General features: G+C 40.1%; 1 pseudogene; it reads right to left on the bottom strand.

Annotated features, from left to right (window-relative positions):
* Nucleotides 1-12834: 12834 nt before the first annotated feature.
* On the bottom strand, nt 12835-14383 carry LOC129044438 (arrestin domain-containing protein 3-like; annotated as a pseudogene).
* Between the last annotated feature and the right edge of the window lie 6501 nt (nt 14384-20884).

Genomic DNA, 20884 nt, shown 5'->3' with positions numbered 1-20884 from the left:
TCTCCACATGCTTCAACAAACCATAACACTCCAACTTTCAAACTGGATCAAAACAACCATGACTTTTCCCATTCCTATCCTTGGGCTATAGAGTGTTGCCACAAGAATTCACCCACCGAGTGAGGTTGGTGCTCATGATTTACAGCCACGGGAGCAGCTTTGCAGACCTTTCAGCATCCTCTTCCATTTGTCCCATTTCTCTACCAAATCTTCACCACCTCTCAGAAGATCTTGCCTTTCATTCACAAAGAAAATTTGATTATCAGCCAGAAAGTCTCTCCATTGTCATGCTCTAAAACAACCAACCACATCAAGAAATTACCCATATTTGCATGCAATCACACTCATGTTCTTGTCTTCTAATCTGAGAAGACTTGGAGGGAAAAACCCTTCTGCTCAAAGGCAGTCCATCCTCACATTGTTTACTCAGTCATAATCAAGATGCTGTCCAATTATTAACATCAGTCTTCCCTTTCATGTATTTTTAATCTTTTCAATTTATAAACATGATCAAAATTTTTTCCTGTGAAGAGAAAAACCAATTCTACATTTCAGACCTTGCTTTCTGCCCACCCACTCTCTCCCTCAGCCATGGCCATTACCTCTTCAAGGCCAAACTTCTCCAAAAAAAAAGTCTTCCATCACTTCCTTGTCAGGTCTCCACCCACTTCCTTGGGTCTATGCACTCTTATAAACATTGAAGCCATCAATTCCTCAGTAGTCAGATCTGAGCTCATCTGACTCTGGAATTTTCAGGTGTTAAGCCTTTCATCTTGTAACCCTGTCTTTCCCTGGCTTCCATGATACCGTTTTTCCACACCCTCTTCTAAGGTCTCTGAATGTACCTCCTTGGTCTCCATTGCTAACCATTCTTCCTGCCTGCGTCTTGAATGTGATGTCTCTCATGTTCCATCCTTGAGCTTATTTTTCACAATGTATTCCTCTGAGTAATGTAAACCAGTGGTTTCCATTTTAATTTACATATAAATTATCTGGGGATCTTATAATGCATATTCTTATTCAATAGGTCTGGGATGAAGGATGAAATCGTGCATTTCAAACAAGCTTTCAAATGATGTCCATGCTCCTGGGCCATACACCACACTTTGAATAGTGAGGATCTAAACTACATATTGGTCTCAGTTGGCGATAACCCCAAATCTCTGGCCAGCTCTATCTCCGGGGCAAATGCTATACAAATAGTTAAGCACCAAAGACAAACATCTCAAAAACAGATATGTAAAACTGAACTCATTTTCTCTGTTTCCTCAATCAAATAATTTGCAGACATCCCTGTTTTAATAAATGGCATTATGTCCCTTCAGTTATGTAAGTCAGACCTGGAGTTACCCTGAGCTTTTTTTCACTATCTCTCCTGCCACTCATCCTATACCTCAATATTCAGTTAATAAGAAAGTACTGGCTGGGCGCGGTGGCTCACACCTGTAATCACACCACTTTGGGAGGCCAAGGCGGGTGGATCATGAGGTCAGAAGTTCGAGACCACCATGGCAATATGGTGAAACCCCATCTCTACTAAAAATACAAAAATTAGCCGGGCGTGGTGGTGTGCGACTGTAGTCCCAGCTGCTCAGGAGGCTGAGGCAGGAGAATTGCTCGAACCCAGGAGGCAGAGGTTACAGTGAGCTGAGATTGTGCCACTGCACTCCAGCCTGGGTGACAGAGCAAGACTCCATCTCAAAAAAAAAAAAAAAGAAAGTACTGCTTACTCTACCTTCTTAACATCTCTTAAACCCATGGACGACTCTTTATCCCAGGCTACTGCCTTAATTAACAACATCAATATCTATTTTATGAATCATTTACAACAATTTGCAAACTCGTTTTCTTGCCTCTACCATTGCTCCTCTCCAGACGCTCTACATTAGGCATATGTTTTTTAAAAGTGAAAGCATGACAAAGTCACTGTTTCAGGACAGTGTATCCAGCAAGTGATGAAGGAAGGCTTCAGGCAAGAGGCACTGGAGCTTGAGTTGGTCATTTTTGGACACATGAACCAAGAGAGGCAGAGGGAGTGTAATGGTTTCCATTTCATCCCTGTAGCTCCACAGGATAAACCCCAAAACCCTTAACACGGATCACAAAGCCCTTGAAATCTTCTGTTTGCTAAACCTTCCTTCTTACAACCTAAACTTTTGGCATGCTTAGAGTTCCCGAGGTCCCTGAGCTCATCAGTCAACTCCTCTGTAAAGTGTCTTCTTATTGGCTCTTCTATTGGAATTCACGCTATCTGCCATACTTCTCCAGCCAATTAGCCTTTTTAACACTGTTGTTATAAAAACTGTGGAAGAGGAAATTAGTACAGAGAAAAGCGACAGGCTAGCAAAAATCAGGGGCTCGGGGAGGAAGTCAAGGGCTCATCTTTCTATCCCCAATTAGAATCAGCACATTTAAGAACACTTGTGAATAGAAACTCTAGATTGCAGCCATTCATTAAAATTCATTAAAACCTTCATTTTACATATAGTAATCTGAGACTTCATAAATGACTCATAACTTCCAAGATTCCAAATCTAATCAGTCCCACATAGGACTTTTCACCTCCAGTCCGGTGCTCAGGTGTTTCTGTTCTGCCCATCACCCATTACAGAGGAAGTAGGTTCATCTGGGGATGCTCTTCTCCAGGAGCGACTTCCCTAAGCCTTTTGACTATGCAGATGCTTTCATGCATCTAGAAATAGTATACCGCCAGTGTAATGTAAATTTTGCTTCAGTGTAGAAAATAATTTCTAGGCTCTCGTGTCACATTACTTTTGGGAGGGGCTATTGTTGGAGAGTTAATCATTCTCTGAAAGTTATTAGTTCTTGGTTCTGTTTCTTTTAAAAGAAGAGAGCTCATTTAATTTAAACATGTAATAACATCCAGAACAGGTTGCTTTTCTGGAAACTGTTAATAGAATCTGCATAGCTAGACAATGATTAACATTATGCAAATCTGTTTTTTTTTTTTTTTTTAGACGGAGTCTAGCTCTGTCGCCCAGGCTGGAGTGCAGTGGCACGATCTTGGCTCACTGCAAGCTCCGCCTCCAGGGTTCATGCCATTCTCCTGCCTCAGCCTCCTGAGTAGCTGGGACCACAGGCACCCACCACCATGCCCGGCTAATTTTTTTGTTTTTGTATTTTCAGTAGAGACGGGGTTTCACCGTGTTAGCCAGGATGGTCTCAATCTCCTGACCTTGTGATCCACCCGCCTCGGCCTCCCAAAGTGCTGGGATTACAGTCATGAGCCACTGCACCCAGCTGATTATGCAAATCTTAGGCGTTATTTCAAAGGTCTTTATCTTGTCTTCTCTTGGATAGACATTAAGATGTAGACAGGGCTCAAAAAACCTAGTTTACAAAAAGGGAAGTCATCAGAATTGCATGAAGAGATTTTGGGAATGTGCATCTTCAAGCTCTATTCTTGTATTCATATGATCTTGGAATCTGTTTTCAGAAATTGTTCCCATGTGACTCCGATGAGCATCATTAGTTAAGAATCACTCCCAGAAAATTTAAAGCTATATTGATCAAAGTGGAGGATCTATGACGTGATCTAACCATTGATTTTTGATTCTGTATCAAATCCTTCAGTATCACACTCTATTGGCCAATAGAGTTAGGGGCCAAGGGAAAGCTTATCTTTTTGCCTTCAGTAGATTGACTGAAAAATCAACTCACAAAAGGCAGATTAGTGAGATAAATGGCATATACATTTACTAGGGTATATGAGAGAGAATCACAGAATGATTGCTCCACCTCAAATTGGGGTACAGGTGATTATTCACTCTTACTAAGGGAAAGAGAAGTAGGGAAGTGTGAATGATTTTAGAGGGGTAGTAAATAATTTTGGGAGAGATTCAATGGGTTTGAAGAACATACAATGACCTGGGACCAAGTGTGTTGGGCCCACAGAGCAGACAATGGTTTGTGGGTTTGTGACAAAAGTCTGTCCAGATGTGTTGGCAGACTTCAGTCTTTCTTCCTTCAATATGATTTCAGTTAAGGAAAACTCAGGGAGAAGACCAGAGGTAATTGTTTTCTTCTATCTTAGTTCCATACTTTAGGCCTATAAAGAAACTTCAGAGAACAACTTTATCTTGTGCTTTGGGAGAGAAAGGAGAGGAGGGAAGGTCAAAGAGACCTTGAAGCTTCTTCTGGAGTTCATCATGTCAAAGCACTGTATTTTGGTGTATGGGTTTCTGAGCCCCAGCAGGGTGAAAGGCAGATGTCAGGGACAGAATCACACAATCCTCATGATACTATTTAATTCCTGAATCCAGAAATATTCTGGATTAGGAAATATATCTTTTTATTTTTCATTTATATGAGTCAGTCAATTCCTCTTCATGTTTAAGTTAGGTCTTTGTTTAAGTTTTGTCCTTTGCAAAAGAAAGTAATGGCTTCTATGGTTTCTTCAGAAGGCCTTTCCTTTAATTCCTTAAAAAAAGTATAGAAATCTGGAGAAGAAGCCTTTTGTTTTTAATAGCTTGACAATTACATACCCAAGTTGTTTTGTTTTATTTTCCCTGTTTGATGTTCTCCAGTTTTCTTGGATCTGTGGTTTCCAGTCTGTTGTTAACTTCTGGAATATTCTTGGACATTACTTCTTCACATATGTCTCTTAGATTCCAATTATATCTGTACTAGATTGTTTAATAATATGGAATAGATAGCCCTAGTTCTTGAATGCTCTGTTCTATTTTTTCCCCATTCTTGTTTTCCTCCGTATTTCAATTTGGGCAAGTTCTATTGATTCCCTTCTTAAGCGCAAGAGTATTTCCTTTGCTACATGAAGTCTATTGATGAGTCTATCAAAGGAATTCTTTATCTCTGTTACCAAAGTTTTATTTCTAGCATTTCCATTTTATTCATATTATAGTTTCCATATCTCTGCTGAAATTACTCCTCTGATTTTGCATGGTGCCAGTTTCTTCATTAGAGCTTTTACCATATTAATTACAGTTGTTTTTAAATTTTCTGTCATAAAATTCTAACAAACACTTGTGTCAGAGCTGAGTGGTTGAGTGTAATTTTGATGGTTGCTCGGCCCCTTGGGAATGGGTTCTTTCTTGTCTTTTTGTGTGGCTTGTAATTGATTTTAAATCTAGACATCTTGTATTAAATAGTAAAGACTGGGGTAGGGAGGCTGAGGCAGGAGAACCGCGTGAGCCCAGGAGGCGGAACTTGCAATAAGCTGAGATCCCGCCACTGCGCTTCAGCCTGGGTGACAGAGTGAGACTCCTTCTCAAAAAAAAAAAAAAAAAAAAAAAAAAGACTGGGGTAAATACTTTTTATGCCTAAAAATGGGCACTTCTTATTATTTCTTTCGCTAGACCCCACTGGGTGTGGAGTTTCATCCATCTCTTGAGAAATATGTTAGCATGCTTAGTTAACTTGCACTTTTAAAAGTAAAACTGTTTGGTTTTATTGGTTCATCTTTTTAAAAATACGTTTCACCAAAACGTTAAATATAATTGAATTGGAATATCACTCTTTTGGTAAACCATAGACCTTTGTTTATATATTTATTCATTTATTTTAAGATGGAGTCTCGCTCTATCACCCAGGCTGGAGTGCAGTGGCAGGATCTCTGCTCACTGCAAGCTCCGCCTTCTGGGTTCACACCATTCTCCTGCCTCAGCCTCCCGAGTAGCTGGGACTACAGGTGCCCACCACCACACCTGGCTAATTTTTTGTATTTTTAGTAGAGACGGGGTTTCACCGTGTTAGCCAGGATGGTCTCAATCTCCTGACCTCGTGATCCGCCCACCTTGGCCTCCCAAAATGCTGGGATTACAGGCGTGAGCCACCTCACCTGGCCCAACCATAGACCTTTGAACATACCTAAATGCCTGTGATATCATCTAATGAGACAGTTGCAATTTTCATTAAGTTTTTACTACCCATAAAGTTCTTTTACTTTTCAAAATACGCTAGCTATAAAGAAAGTCATTGCAAGATATCCAGCCTGTGGCAGACCTTAACTTTCTTCATCATTGGCCTTTAATTTTACTAAACACCAGTAAATTCCAGGAATTCTCAATTGGAAGCATTTTCCCTTTTTTTGATAATGATTAAGTCTCATATTAGGTTTAAACTAAGTTTACTTTTTTAAGAAAAACAATACACTTTATTCTGCAGAACAGTTTTAGGTTCACAGAAAAATGGAGTGGCAAGTACAGAGAATTCTCATATACCCCACGTCTCCACACATGCACCGCCTCCCCCATGATCAATCAGCAACCCTCACCAGAGTGGTACACTTGTCACAACCAATTTGCCTGGATACATCATTATCATCCAAAGTCTATAGTTTGCAACAGACTTTAATCTTGGCTTTGTACGTAATATGGGTTTTGACAAAGGTGTAGTGACATGTATCCACCGTTGTAGTATTATACAGAATATTTCCAGTGCCCCAAAAAGCCTCTGTGCTTTGTCTATTCATCTCTCCCTCCTCCCTAACAAGTGGCAAACGTTGATCTTTTTACTGTCTCCAAAGTTTTGCCTTTTCCAGAATGCCATACATTAGAATCAAAAGTAGTTAGCCTTTTCAGATTGGTTTCTTTTACTTAGTAATGTCCACTTAGGGTTTCTTGATGTCTTTTCATGGCTTGATAGGTCTCATCTTTTTAGGTTGAATAATATTCCATTGTCTGGATGTACCACAGATTATCCATTCAGCTACTGAAGGTCATCTTGATTGCTTCCACATTTTGGCAATTATGAATAAAACTGCTGTAAACATCTGTGTGCAGGTTTTTGTGTGGACCCAAGTATTCAACTCCTTTGGGAAAATATCAAGGAATGCAATTGCTAAATCATCTGGTAAGAATATGTTTAGTTTTTTGTTTGTTTTTTTGATACGGAGTCTCACTCTGTTGCCCAGGCTGGAGTGCAGTGGCGCGATCTCGGCTCACTGGAAGCTCCGCCTTCCCAGGTTCACACCATTCTCCTGCCTCAGCCTCCCCAGCAGCTGGGACTATAGGTGCCCGCCACCACACCCAGCTAATTTTTTTTGTATTTTTAGTAGAGATGGCATTTCACCATGTTAGCCAGGATGGTCTTGATCTCCTGACCTCGTGATCTGCCTGCCTCAGCCTCCCAAAGTGCTGGGATTACAGGCATGAGCCACTGCGCCTGGCCTAGTTTTTTTAAAACTGTCAAACTCTCTTCCAAAGTGGCTGTACTATTTTGCATTGCCCAGAAATGAATGAAAATTCCTGTTGCTTCACATCCTTTCCAGTTTTTAGTGTTGTCAGTGTTTTGGATTTAAGCCATTCTAATAGATGTGTAGTGGTATCTCACTGTTGTTTTGATTTGCAATTTCCAATGACATATGATCTTGTACATCTTTTCGTATACTCATTTGCCATCTGTATATCTTCTTGGATGAGGCATCTTTTCAGATCTGCCCTTTTAAAAATCGGGTTGTTAGTTTTCTTATTGAGCTTTAAGTGTCCTTTATATAACTCAAATAACAGTCCTTTATCAGACATGACTTTTGAATATACTTTGTCCCAGTCTGTGACTTGTCTTCTCATTCTCATAGTATCTATGGGTTTTTTTTTTTTTGTTTTTTTTTTTTTAGATGGAGTCTTGCTCTGTCGCCAAGGCCAGAGGGCAGTGGTGGTTGGTGTCTCAGCTCACGCAACCTCCACCTCCCGGGTTCAAGCAATTCTCCTGCCTCAGCTTCTCGAGTAGCTGGGACTACAGGTGCTGGCCACCACACCCAGATAATTTTTGTATATTTAGTAGAGACAGGATTTCACCATGTTGGCCAGGCTTGTCTTGAACTCCTGATCTCAGGTGATCCACCTGCCTCGGCCTCCCAAATTTCTGGCATTATAGGCGTGAGCCACCGTGCACAGCCAGTTTTTAACTTTAATAAATTCTTGCTTACAAAATATTTCTTTCATTGGTGTTGCCTGAATGTACCGCAGTTTTTTTATTCAGCCAGTTAATGAAGGACGTCTTGGTTTCTCCCATATTTTGGCAAATATGAATAAAGCTGCTATAAACGTCTGTGTGAATGTATTTGTGTGCACATAAGTTTTCAACTCCTTTGGGTAAATAGCAAGGAGTGCAATTCCTGGATCATCTGTAAAGTCATCACCATGTCCAGGGTCATCCAGATTTTCTCTGCTGTTATCCTCTAGGAGTTTACGGTTTTGCATGTTACATTTAGGTCTATGATCTACTCTGAGTTAATTTTTGCAAAGCTTATAAGGTCTTTGTCTTGGCTCATTTTTTTTTCATGTGGATGCCCAGTTGTTTCAGTACCATTTGTTGAGAAGGCTATTTTTTTCTCCATTGCATTATGCTTTCTCCTTTGCTGAGTTTAGTTTTTAGGCCCATGAACAAAATCCTCTTGTTCCTTCACAGAACTATTAACAGACCTTTTTTCATCCTTTTCATCAAGGCCCAAGTAATTACAATTTCTCTTCAAAACCTCTCATAAATCCTGGAGGTTCGTGAGAGAGTTGGGCTTAGAAGAGACTTATTTAGCAAATGCAACTAACAAGGATGCTAATGTACTCAGTCCAGGTCAGAATTTCTTTTTTTCAGTAGTGGACGTGTGTGCTTGACCCTTAACGTGGGTCTATAAATGCAGCACTGGGTTCATCAGTGGATCTGTAAGCTTTGGTGTTTTATTTCCCAAGAGCTCTATAGATGCTCCCCATTCCCTGAATTTTGTGCTGTAATGAAGGTGGACATGGCATTGTCAGTGCGACTCGGTCTCAGAGTTAGGTGGACTGCATGTGGGTTTGGGTTCTGCTACTCCCTGTAGGACCTTTCTACAAGTCACCTGTCTCCTCTAGGCCTCAGTTTCTTTATCTGTAGTGTTGGATTAGATTCTCTCTATGGTCCTCTGGAGCTCCAAAGTGAAGATAAAACTCCTGTTCCACTCGGAGTTTATATCTTCAAAGTGAAAGCTTCCTGGGGAAAATGAAGCTTTCCTTCACCAACGTTAGAAATCAGTGGTTGAAAAATAGTATTTTTCAGTGTCTGTGAGTCTTGAAATTATGTTTTCACAGAGTGACAAGAAAACAAATTAATGAAAGGCAGACATCTTCATGAATGAGAGTCAGAGAAAATATGAACATAACATATGACCCAGTATATAGTCTGTTCTCCCTGAATGAATAAAATGTAGGAGTTATTCCCTGGTTTACAAACCAAAATGTTAATCAGAAGTCCCATTTGAGAAGTGAAGTGGGACTTTATTTTATTTTATTTATTCATTTATTTATTTAAGACAGAGTCTCGCTCTGTCCCCAGGCTGAGTGCAGTGGCGTGATCTCGGCTCACTGCAACCTCCACCTCCCGGGTTCAAACAATTCTCCTACTTCAGCCTCCCAAGTAGCTGGGATTACAGGCGTGCCACCATGCCCAGCTAATTTTTGTATTTTTAGTAGAGACGGGGTTTTGCCATCTTGGCCAGGCTGGTCTTGAACTCCTGACCTCAGGTGATCCACCTGCCTGGGCCTCCCAAAGTGCTGGGATTACAAGTGTGAGCCACTGCACCTGGCTGGGACTTTAAAGTATGTAAGATATATAGAGATATGATGAAGAGGGAGGTACGGAGTGAGAGAGAGAGTGTGTGGCTGGAACTTGAAGTTTTTTTGTTTTATTTAAAGTTGTATACTTTGGGAATAAACTTAGGTTTTCATGCTATGCCGAGCTTGAGCAAGATGGCAAATGCATACATTGAGCTCTCTAATCATAACCTCAATATATGGATTCTTGTTCGTTAAAATACTTGCACCAGCCAATATGATTTCCAAAATTTCTGTTTTGGAGGTAATTAAGTAACTGTATAAAAATAAATGCTTTCTCCACCTTTCCCCAGTGACTAAAAACTTTCCATACTTTTAAAACTATAAAAATAACGTATATATATTTTAATTTTTAAAAGCAACTTAACTCTTTGTTTTTAGGAAACTGTAGATTAAGGTATCCCTTTGATCCCGTGTGTACTAGGGATCCACAGGAATGTTCCTCAGCCCTGTGGCATGAGGTCTTTCTCAAAGTCCAGGCAGCTACACAGCATAGCCATGTCTCCTCTAATACTGCCCTATCCTTCCTCTGCAGAGAGGACACACCTTCATTTCTATGTCTGTCTCAACCTTCCACCTTCTGGCTGAGAGCAAGAGTCTCACCTTTGAGCCAGCCTGAGTTGGCTTTTAATATGCAAGCCATGTCGGGAATTTGGTGTACCCTTTTCTCCCTCAACAGAGCTCATCTTCCGGCTCTATTATATTGTTATGAGCTCAAAAATCTTATTGTGGGGCCTGGCGTGATGGCTCATGCCTGTAATCCCAGCACTTTGGGAGGCTGAGGTGGGCGGATCATGAGGTCAAGAGATTGAGATCATCCTGGCCAACATGGCGAAACTCCGTTGCCACTAAAAATACAAAAATTAGCTCAGTGTGGTGGTGTGTGCCTGTAGTCCCAGCTACTCAGGAGGCTGAGGCAGGAGTATCCCTTGAACCCAGGAGGTGGAGGTTGTCCTGAGTCGAGATCACACCACTGCACTCCAGCCTGGTGACAGAGCAAGACTCCGTTTCAAAAAACAAAGAAAAAATATATATATATATAGTGAAAGTTAAAAGCTAAACATTAACTCTTTTTTTTTTTTTTTCTCAAGACAGAGTTTTGCTTTGTCGCCCAGGCTAGAGTGCATTGGCGCGATCTTAGCTCACTGCAAGCTCTGCCTCCTGAGTTCACGCCGTTCTCCTGCCTCAGCCTCCCGAGTAGCTAGGACTACAGGTGCCCGCCACCACTCCCAGCTGATTTTTTGTATTTTTAGTAGAGACGGGGTTTCATCACCGTGTTAGCCAGGATGGTCTCTATCTCCTGACCTTGTGATCCAGCTGCCTCGGCCTCCCAAAGTGCTGGGATTACAGGCGTGAGCCGCCGCGCCCGGCCAACATTAACTCTTTTTTTAAAAAACTTTCAGCCACTTTATTAACTGTGGTGTTAAATGGCAAGAAAGATATAATACTCATTTCACATGTGTGTTGCAACACCAGAGATGCTGACTCTCATTTAAAAAATCAGAGCTGAATTCCTTCTAAAATACACACACACAATCAGTACACTTGGTACCTTGGAAAATGTGAAATGTTATCATGAGTGCTGGTATATTTGTTATGAGCCGACTGAAAATTATCTTTAATTAAACTATAATTGACCCATGTACTCGCTCTTCCTGTCTTATCTATATCTACTCGAAGTGAGTGATTTCCCATGTTTAACAAATTATTCTTTAGGCCATAAAAAAGTATTTTCATTAAAAAAGAAAAATACAAAACAGTTATCACAGCAAACTTTCTAGTATTTTTAATTTGAAATTACATATTTTGGGAATATTATATACTTTGCGTTTTCATGCTGTGCCAAGCTTGAGTAAGATAGCAAATGCGTAAATTCAGCTCTCGAATCATAACCTCAATATATGGATTCCCATTCATTAAAATACTTCACACCAGCAAATATGATTTTCAACATTTGTGTTTTGGAGATAATTAAGCAACTGTATAAAAATAAGTGCACTTTCTCCTCCTTTCCCCAGTGGCTAAAAATTTCCATACTTTAGATATAATAAAAATACTATTTTTTTTATTATACTTTAAGTTTTAGGGTACATGTGCACAACGTGCAGGTTAGTTACATATGTATACATGTGCCATGTTGGTGTGCTGCACCCATTAACTCGTCATTTAACATTAGGTATATCTAAAGCAACAGCCCTTAACTCCTTGCTGGCACCTGCCATCCTGCCCTTCTTTACTTCATTATTAGCTCTGCTAGTTTTTTCTTGTATATGATGATAAAAGGGAATGTGGATGGGTCATGATTTTCATGCGTGTTCTGTTTCCAAATTTTCTTCTTCAAAAAGCCAAACAAACAAAATAGCAGTGCAACAAAACACAAATAGCTTTCAAACAGTTTGACAAGCGATGCATTCACTTGTGATTTTAGTCAGTAACAAATGCTGCTTTGTCGTAATAGTAGAAATGTTGCCTTTGTAATAGTAAAAAGGCAACAAGTTCTTAGAAGAAAACAGGAAGGTATACAATCTTAACAAAGTCTCTTATTACCTTCCTCCTCTTATCTCTTTTTTCCCCATATTATCTGTTTAGTATTTATTGCAGTAAGCTGCAAAACATACAGCAAAAACGATTGGCTTAACAGCAATTAATGTTTGTAAATAAATCCACAGCAGGGTCCGAGCTGAAGAAGTGATACACAGTCAGCCTAGTCGGACAATTCTGAGCACGTGCGTATGCAGGTGAAGTCCAGGCTCCATTAAATTTTTTAAAAAGTCAGTGAATTTTTACTCTTTTCATGTTAAAAGTTTTTTTCAAAGCTTTCTTTTTTTTCTTTGTGCTGACCACAAACAAGTTTTAAATGAGCATCAAGAGTCTGGCAAAAATGCAAAAAAAAAAAAAAAAAGCTGTAGTAACATTGAACTGCACAATATAAGCATTGAGCATGTACAAATTTTAAAATCAAAAGAAGAAAATCATCCCTCATTATAACGTGGTACCTTGACATGTAAGACCACAGGCTAAGACGACGGCTCTGAGAATGTGCCAGTTTAAAAGGAGAAAAGCTCAGATCTTCAAGCATGTTGGGACAACCCCAGAATGTTGCCTTCAGGCTTCTAAAGGATGATTACTGGTTATTTCATGTATTCACCATTTTTCTGGGCAAAAGCAATTCCACTTCCTCTGAAAACTTGTCTCCAGGATACTTCTCTGTCCTCAGCCAGAAGAGATACAGATTGGAACCCACATCGACCTGATTCAACCAAGTGCTTCTTCAACAAGAAGGGCAGGATGGTCTATCATCTGCTGACTCATCAGGATTTGGATCCATCTCTGAATAAAGAGGTAGAGACAAGAACTGAAACTCCTGGATGTATGCAAACAGTGGTCCTTGGCGCGCTCTCCCGAAGTCATCACAGGCACTCACATGCGAGACTGTTCTGCCTTTGTTCCTCTATTACCACTTCTGCATAGCTGGCTGGTGCTTCGGGTCTTTCAGGAAGGGATAAACTGAGCCAGTTTGTGTTCCTGCTACGCTGCCTGCTGACATTTGAAGCTCTGGTACCCAATAGATGGAGAGGAATGGTGCTGATAGCAAGTGGCAAATTAATAAATGAGTCCATAGCTCCAGGAATATCCACATATTCCATTAACAAATATTCCACACAGATTATACCACAGTGGAGAATAGAGGGACAAACTGGTGGAATTTTCAGCAACTTGACATTCCACGTCTCTCTTTCCAGATGACAAGGATTCCTCATGCAAGTTAGCCACATGCTGTTTCACTTCCTTCATCTTCCGTTTGGCATGGAAGGCCCGTGTTTGGTAATGGCTGACTTTGGCACTAGCATTTGGAAAGAGCAGTTCTCAGTCTCAGCAAATTTCTGAGTTGATTCACCCATGGTATAGCCCTTCTTTTCAATTTTGGCACTTAAGGATATTGAGCCTGAGGTAGAAAACCAGCAACCTAGTGTCTTTTCTTCTGTGCCTGCTTGGGGTGACAGCGATGAAGGAGTATTCATATTTATATACTCAGAGACTGTAAATTCCTTCTGTGATGTTACTGTTAGTAGTCAGGGACTTTTGAGATTCAGCTTTCACACAAGAGTGCACACACCACGACTGCCTTTGAATGAGGTAGCAAGTGGTGTCTCTGGAAGCTCAGAGCTGAAAGCATATTCAGCCTTCCTGAATGAATAGTGTTGAAGCCTTCTTTGGAATTATCGTTGACTCTTTTGTGTCCAATTAAGATATCTTTATGGTTGATATATTGTACTTCTTCCATGTAATTCCGTCTACAGGCAGTATTGGTGTCAGTGTTTCTAGATTCAACAGAGCGTATTTCCAAGTGTCCTCTTGCATGAATTTTAAGAGCTTTTACTCTGATTTTGCCAGTAACTTCTTCTTCTTCTTCTTCTTCTTCTTCTTTTTTTTTTAATGGGGTCTCGCTTGGTCGCCAGGCTGGAGTGCAGTGGCGTGATCTTGGCTCACCGCAACCTCCGCCTCCCGGGTTCAAGTGATTCTCCTGGCTCAACCTTTCAAGTAGCTGGGACTACAGGTGTGCACTGCCATGCCCAGGTAATTTTTATATTTTTAGTGGAGACCAGGTTTCACCATGTTGACCAGGATGGTCTCAATCTCTTGACCTGGTGACCCACCTGCCTCAGCCTCCCAAAGTACTGGGATTACAGGTGTGAGCCACTGTGCCCAGCTAATAACTTCTAAATTCACCCTTCTTGAGATGATAGAATACACAGGACATTGCTGTCATTAAGACAGTCAAAGCTCATTGTCAAACTTTTCACCTTTCCCAACACCATGTTTCTAACAAAGTCTACAAAAATATAATGTAAGCCAAAAAAAAAAGACGGCATATAAAATGTGGTCTTCATTTAACACAGATATCTCTGTCATGCAAAATACCTGCAGGTTGAATCAGTGATTCTTTATAAATAGTTCATTGGTCTCAGTCTGTCATCAAGGTTGTAGTGCAGTGGTACCATCATAGCTCACTGTGACCTTGAACTCCTGGGCTCAGGGATCTTCCTGGCCTCACCCTCTTCAGTAGTGGAGATTATGGGTGTAAACCACTATGCCTGGCTAATTTTTAAATTTTTTTAATAGAGATGGGGTTCTCATCATGTTGCCCAGGTTGGTCTCGAACTCCTAGGCTCAAGTAATCCTCTCACATCAGCCTCCCAGAGTGACGGGATTACAGACATGGGTCACCTTACCTGTCTGAGATTTCTTAAAAAGTCAGGGCAGCAGAGGCTGTTGCTCTGTGCTGCTGCTCATCTTGGTGGTCTCCTTACAAACACCCATTAATTCTTTTTCTTTCCTACTTTGCCAATGGATGCATTTGAACAAATAGGGGAAAGAGTTTTTAGAAGGAAAAAAATGAGAGCAAAGCACATTAATTTGTTTCCACATTTAACCCTCTTGACACAAGCAATTTCTTGGGCTTAATCCTCTGCTCCAAAGCCTCCCTGTCTGGAAATCCTTTTCTTTTCTGACTCGGGCTGCCTTTCTGAGACACTGTATCCCTTTTTAATCCTAGCATGGAATACTATTGATCATTAGGATGGAAACCAAATCACTGATCTATAACAGAACATCAAGAGACTGGGAAACTACAGAATTAATCATTTTATCTGCTTAATTTGTAGTTTTCCCACACTTGTCCAAAACAAGATTCTACATTAATACATTTGGGATGCCTACAAATATTTTAATGTCTTACATTACAAAGAACAAGTTATGTCATCCACCACAGGAACTATTCATAGTAATGTAGAAAACAGGGTGCACTGTGGCTCAGTCTTAGATGTGAGACTACACCATATTTGAAGCACATTTATTTCTTGAGAAAAATTTCCAATGTTACTTTTTTTTTTTTTTTTTGAGACGGAATCTCGCTCTTTTGCCCAGGCCGGACTGCAGTGGCGCGATCTCGGCTCACTGCAAGCTCCGCCTCCCGGATTCAGGTCATTCTCCTGCCTCAGCCTCCTGAGTAGCTGGGACTACAGGGTCCGCCACCACGCCTGGCTAATTTTTTGTATTTTTAGTAGAGATGGGGTTTCACCGTGTTAGCTAGGATGGTCTCGATCTCCTGACCTCGTAATCCGCCTGCCTCGGCCTCCCAAAGTGCTGGGATTACAGGTGTGAGCCACGGCGCCTGGCCCAATGTTACTTTTAATTAGTGTAATTACCGTGGAGACAATAGGCATCATCTGTCACTGTTTATCTTTCATTCTAATCAAAAGAGACATTTTAAACAAGCTTTTTAGGATCTCTGAAATATTGTCTACTCATAATCATGTATTATAAAGTTCAGCTGTTTTAAAAGTTAACTATACCAGGAGTGCACTCATTAGGTATGATAACAAGTTAACTGGTTAATCTCATACAGATTGAAAGTTCTTATAAGTTAGACATTTTTGAGTTGTGCACCTATATTTGGAAAGAACAACTTTTAGTCATATCCCTCATATATCTGTTTTGATGTTTTATGTCAGCCTTATGTTTAAATATGATACCTCATTGTAATGCCCTAAAGGCAAGAAACAATATACTCAAATAAAAATATGTCTATTTCTCTGTGTTATAATTTATAAGAATGTCTTCGGTAATTGAATAAACATTTTTAAGGTATTTTATTTCAATTATTTGAAATAAATAATTGAGTTGCTCAAATGAGTATGAATCCTTCTAGAAAAAACCCAACCCTCCTTTGTATCTATTTGCAAGGTGCACTTCAAAAGTTTATCATATAGTCAATGTTTGTAATTCTTTATGTATTATTTCTTCAATAATACTCATGCACCTTGAGGGAAAGTTCTGCCTTATTCTTGCATAAACTCGATAGGCACACATTTGTAATTCAATGCTTGTAATATTTTCTCCCATTTCTGAGATATTTAAAAAATTTATCATCATTATCACCATCATTACCTCACTATCACCATGAAAATCTCAGTGACAAATAGAGCAACAGTGATCAGCTTGTGAGTAAAAGCCTAATACCAGGCACTAACAAGAGTTCTCTTTTCGTAAGAAACCTTCAAGGTCATTGCTTGAGGACGAGGCCAGGCCAGTATTCAACATCGGATTTATAGAACCTAAAGTTGGCCACTTTCCTCTTTGCCATGCTGAATCTTTAAAATAAATCCTAATTCAATCTTTTAACCTAATGGCATGTCCAAGTCAAATTTTTTACTACGCACTTTTCCCAGATTCACCTCTTTTATTACATATTGGAAAATATAATTTCACAAAGATTATTTCAAATAAAGAGGCAATTTTTCCAATCGTGTAAATGAAATCCACAGGAAGGGACAGCTCTTCTGTATAAATAGCACAAATTCAGAGGAATGCCTTTGCAAACTGTATGCTTCACCAACACAGATCTTCCCTAGGAAGAGAATTCAAGACTGACCCCAAAACTCATCTCCTGAACTCAGTTGACATATCTTTTCAGTAACTGTCAAAGCCTCATTTGCAAATTCAAATACCTTTGACAAAAAGCCAAAATGTTCTGAAATGTCAAATTCACTTGTACTTTACTTCTTCCACTCTAATGTTTTCAATAAATATATTGTCAGCTACAGCAACAATTTCCAATTTCACTTGTAAATAAGTGAAATAGCTTGGGAGGATCTTCTGAGATTCCACTGAGGTGTGCTCACAGGGCTCTTTCATTTATAAGGTGTCAAGTCAGGTAGGTGGGCTGATCTGTTTCTTCAAGTAGCATCTGTGTAGTAGGATGTTGTGCAGTTAAGAGCCTGAGTCCTGAATCTCAGTGTCTTACTATGGGATGCTGAACAAGTTAAACTTTTTAATTTTATTGTATTTTTAAGTTCTGGGATACATGTGCAGAATGTGCAGGTTTGTTACATAGGTATACATGTGCTATGGTGGTTGCTGAACCTATCAGCCCATCATCTAGGTTATAAGTCCCGCATGCATTAGGTATTTGTCCTAATGCTCTCCCTCCTCTTGTCCCTCATCCCCCTACAGGCCCTGATGTGTGATGTTCCCCTCCCTGTGTCCATGTGTTCTCATTTGAACAAGCTAAACTTCCTAAACTTCAGCCCTACCATATGTACATTGGAAATTATAACAGTGCCTTGTATGGCATTTAGTCATAATGTCTGGTGTAGAATAGATGCTCTAAAATTATTATTATTACATGCTGAAGGGCAGATATCTCATCTTATTTTTTTTTCATTTAAAAGAATGTATTTTTTCGGAGTCAAGATCTCGCTATGTTGCTCAGGCAGGTCTCAAACTCCTGAGCTCAAGTGATTCTTCCATCTTGCGCTCCCGAAGTGCTGGGATTACAGGCATGAGCCACCATGCTTGGCCCACATCTTATTTTTATTGTGTTCAGAATGCAATATAGGGTTGCATATAAGAGCGTTAAATGAACTGTTGTCATGCTTCCCTTGCTGATGTGTGTGCATATCTGCAATCTACTTTATGGGGGGATAAAGTTTTGTTTGGGCTCACATCGGAACTGACGGAGTTGTCTCTTCATTAGAAACTGGATGGTCCAGTTTAAAACTACACTGTAAAGATGTGATGTAGCCTTCAGTAATGGCACTTAAATAGTGGGTTTAACTCATCAAATTTCTCCAATAATATAACACTAATATATTTAGCTAGTCCACAGAAATACATATTTTTGTAGATTTTCTTTTCTTTTTTTTTTTTTCGGAGATGGGGTCTCATTCTGTCTCCCAGTCTGTAATCTGTAGTGCAAAGGTGCAATCACACCCACTGCAGCCTCAACCTCCCAGGCTCAAGTGATCCTCCCACCTCAGACTCCTGAGTAGCTGGAACCACAGGTGCATGCCGCCATGCCTGGCTATATTTTTCTTTGTAGAGGTGGAGTCTCACTATGTTGCCCAGGCTGGTCTTGAACTCTTGGGCTCAAATGATCCTCGCACCTTGACGTCTCGAACTGCTGGGATTACAGGTGTGAGCCACCACACATGGACATGTAGATGTTCAATAACAAGAAATGTTAACAGTGAAGATATAGTATTAGAGAAAATTCTCTATTTTTTAAGACCTCCAGACAGCAATTATTCCTTCAGCTGCGAGAAAACGTAAATGCAAAATACTTGCAAAATGCGATGACTTCCTGTAATGTGGCACCACAGGCAAGCTGTGGCTTTTCAGAAGATACATTCACCCTGTTACCTTACAGTTCTACCAAGTGGGACATCCCAGAGATCCTCATATTTTATGTCTTTTTAATAGTTATTCCCAGACATTGTTTCTCTGCATTTATTTTCAAAAGTATTAATCCAATTTAACACTCATCTTCCTGGCAAGAACAGTAAAGGGTCTGAAATTTTATACTACTTACAATCTAACAAGTTGGCCTGCCACTCTCATGGATGCTGCCAAAAGAAATAAGACTCCCAGGTCAGAGACAAAGAACGTTATTATTATTGTTATTATTATTATTTTATTATTTTATTTTATTTATTTATTTTTTTGAGACAGAGTCTCGCTCTGTCACCCAGGCTGGAGTGCAGTGGCACAATCTCGGCTCACTGCAAGCCCCGCCTCCCAGGTTCATGCCATTCTCCTGCCTCAGCCTGCCAAGTATCTGGGACTACAGGCGCTGCCACCACACCCAGCTAATTTTTTGTATTTTTAGTAGGGACGGGGTTTCACCGTGTTAGCCAGGATGGCCTCGATCTCCTGACCTTGTGATCCACCTGCCTCAACCTCCCAAAGTGCTGGGAATTACAGGCGTGAGCCAACGTGCTGGGCCAATAACGTTATTATTTATGGACCAACAAACAGCATAAGCAACAGGGTATCAGTTGTCCTTGTCCTGGAGTCCCACAGGAAGGACATGGATGGACTTAGATGGATGCATGCACATGCATTACGGGATAGGAGCCCTGAGCTCAGGGAATGCAAATCCCTTGTAAAGATCCCTAAGAATGCCCAGTCTTTGTTCCAGAAGGGGATACCAACGTCCTTGAAAAGATGGTCAAAACAAAGGGCAGTCTGTGTCTGCTCGTAAAGTGTGCAGAAATGTGAGGGACTCATGAAAACATGTCATACAATACTTTCCTCTTATAGTAGACAAGTGAGTCTGTATGCACGTGGAGTACTGGATGAAATACTTTATCAAAACTGGTCAGAAATTCAGACAAAAATTTAATTCAATCAAACAGCTGCATGTAATAAATAATGTTTTTGTGTGGCTACCGATGACTCACAAGTCTAGCTGCTTCAAAAAACATCCTAATTCTCTAGCTCCACCACAGTTCAATTCAATATAATCTGTGGGGAGGGGCCTGGCCTCAGTATTTTTAAAGCTTTCCAGGTTACTTTAATGAGTAATCAAGTCAGGGCTGACAATCACTAAGCCAAAATAAGGCTAGTACTATGCAAGGTCTTTTCAGAGACAGGGAAGGAAAAAAAAAAAAAACCTAAAGTAAATTCCATGATACAGTGTCTATAAACGAGGGAACCTACAATCTTTGGCAGGAAAAACTTCAATTAAACTCATTTTCTTGCTACGCTGACCAATTATTTTACCAAAATAAGTCATAACATAAGATCTATTGCTCAGTTCCTGTGTAGATAGAATCTAAAATCTGGGGAGAGGCAAGACCAACTAATTTGTTTTTTTTACTCACTTGACAAGTATTTTGACTAAAGTGTTTAAGTATTGTGGTGTTGATTTTTTAAAAAAATGTTTACCAATTTTGTAAAAGACTTTTTTTTGCAGTTTTCCAACAAAATCTTGTAAGCGAAGCATGTTTTCTTTCCCCTTATCTCAACCCAAATGGTATGCAATTCCTCATATTTTCTTTTTTTAAAAAAACTTATATTTTAGATTAAGCGGTACATGTGAGGGTTTGTTATGTAGGAAAATAGATTGTTTCATCACCCAGATCCTGAGCCCAGTACCCAAGAGTTATTTTTCCTGATCCCATCTCTCCTCCCACCCTTCACCCTCAAGTAGGCCCCAGTGTGTGTTGTTCCCCCCTTTTTGTCCATGTGTTCTCATCATTTAGCTCCCACTCATGTGGTATTTGGTTTTGAACATGTGGTATTTGGTTTTCTGTTACTGCATTAGTTTAAGCATCACGGCCTCCAGCTCCATCCATGTTCCTGCAAAAGACATGATCTCATTCTTTTTTATGACTACATAGTATTCCACGGTGTATATGTACCACATTTTCTTTATCCAGTCTAACATTGATGGGCACTTAGGTTGACTCCAAATCTTTGCTATTGTGAATTGTGTTGCTGTGAACATATGCACGCAAGTGTCTGTATGATAGAAT

The sequence above is a fragment of the Pongo pygmaeus genome, chromosome 13, assembly GCF_028885625.2.
Source record: "Pongo pygmaeus isolate AG05252 chromosome 13, NHGRI_mPonPyg2-v2.0_pri, whole genome shotgun sequence".
NCBI lineage: Eukaryota > Metazoa > Chordata > Mammalia > Primates > Hominidae > Pongo > Pongo pygmaeus.
The sequence above is the reverse complement of the archived record's forward strand: the minus strand, read 5'-3'. Positions and strand labels throughout refer to the sequence as shown.